The following is a 1,940-nucleotide window of genomic DNA, read 5'->3' as shown; positions in this document are numbered from 1 at the left end:
TAGTATGATGACTAACCTCTAGTCTAGTATGATGACTAACCTCTAGTCTAGTATGTTGAATAACCTCTAGTCTAGTATGACGACTAACTTCTAGTCTAGTATGATGACTAACCACTAGTCTAGTATGATGACTAACCTCTAGTCTAGTATGATGATGACTAACCTCTAGTCTAGTATGATGATGACTAACCTCTAGTCTAGTATGATGACTAAGCTCTAGTCTAGTATGACGATTAACCTCTAGTCTAGTATGGCTGACTAACCTCTAGTCTAGTATGCTGACCAACCTCTAGTCTAGTATGATGACTAGCCTCTTGTCTAGTATGATGATGACTAACCTCTAGTCTAGTATGATGATGAATAACCTCTAGTCTAGTATGATGATGACTAACCTCTAGTCTAGTATACTGACTAACCTCTAGTTTAGTATGATGACTAACCTCTAGTCTAGTATGATGACTAACCTCTAGTCTAGTATGCTGACTAACCTCTAGTCTAGTATGCTGACTAACCTGTGGTTTATGATGATTATATTGTTGTTGGCTAGAAGCTGAAGAGAGCCAGAGTCCCAAACAACTGCTCATTCCATACCTATAAGTGTAATATTTTTAATATATGAAATTGGATACATTAAATTATATTTACAATTTTAAAATCAGTTGCTAAAATAAAAGTAATATTTCTTTTTCTGTATTAAACAAGTGCAGTGTTGAAACGTACACGTGGATAATAGATTTTGTCTATCCCAAAATGTACATTCTACAAATTCTCACTTTCTAGAAATTTGGTTCTCGTGTACTAATGGCTTTATTTAAATTTTACTATTGCTCTGCTGGTTGAGCTTAGGAATAGTATGTGTATTTTTGTGTATTTCCGCTGTTTGGTTTTTATTAAAACTTCGAAAAAACAGTTCGGGCAAAAATGTATTCACATGAACTCCGGATGGTCAAAATTAAGAGGTTTTGCATACAAAAGTATTGAAAATTCATCAATGAAAACAGAAAAATCTGCTAAAGCTCAAATCTCTAATGATTTAAACTTGTGCGTAGGTTAAAACAGACATAGGAAAGCCTATTTGTTTAAATTCGGCCATTACCATTCTCAGACTTGTTTTTTTTCTTTGATAAAAGTTTAGTTTACCATAACAGTAACAATAATCATACCAGAGGTCAAAACTTTTTAGTTCTACTTTACAGGGTGACCAAAAAACAGGGATTAGCGTTTTAAAGCCCCGAGAATCTTCTGAAATTACTAAAGAAGATCCTAGTATATAGTTTTTGATTATTATTTTGACGTTTGATGCTTTTGTTTGGCGCAAAATTAACTGTTTCTGATTTTTAAAAAGCTATCTGTTAACTTTAAACAAATAATAACTATTATTATTCGATTCATATCTATATTGCAGAGAGAAAACAACTTAACAATACTTAGAGATCATAATATTGAATATTTTTTTGGTTACTATAATGTTTATATATCAAACTATTTCTTAAAGAGGCCCCAATTTGATGTCATGCAAAAAAAATCGCCTATCTCTTTTATTTTTTAAGGTTTATCAAAGCTGCTCCACGATGGGGCCGGTCTGCAACCTTCTTTTTAAAGGTTTTTCTTCATAGAGTTCTGTTTATAGGACTACGTTTTAGAAAGCCCAGAAGTAAAACCAAGGGGGTTTCAGATAGATGAAAATGATTTGTTTTGTTTTTAAAGCAATATTGGTTAGCTGAAGCTAACAGAAAGATTTCAAATTTTCGACTTAGTTCTACAATCTATACCAAATGGAAGGATCAGACCGCGACAAAAACTTACTTTAACGACTCCTTCTAAAGTTAAGAACTATATCCTGGGCATATTTTTTAACCCCTTTAAAAATAAAGGGGTTAAAAAATCCTGTATTTTTGGTGTCACTATATAGTTATACAAAAAACAATACAGTGAGAACC

Source organism: Eurytemora carolleeae, unplaced genomic scaffold, assembly GCF_000591075.1.
Source record: "Eurytemora carolleeae unplaced genomic scaffold, Eaff_2.0 scaffold791, whole genome shotgun sequence".
In the NCBI taxonomy this organism is placed as follows: domain Eukaryota; kingdom Metazoa; phylum Arthropoda; class Copepoda; order Calanoida; family Temoridae; genus Eurytemora; species Eurytemora carolleeae.
Note: the sequence above shows the minus strand (reverse complement) of the source record.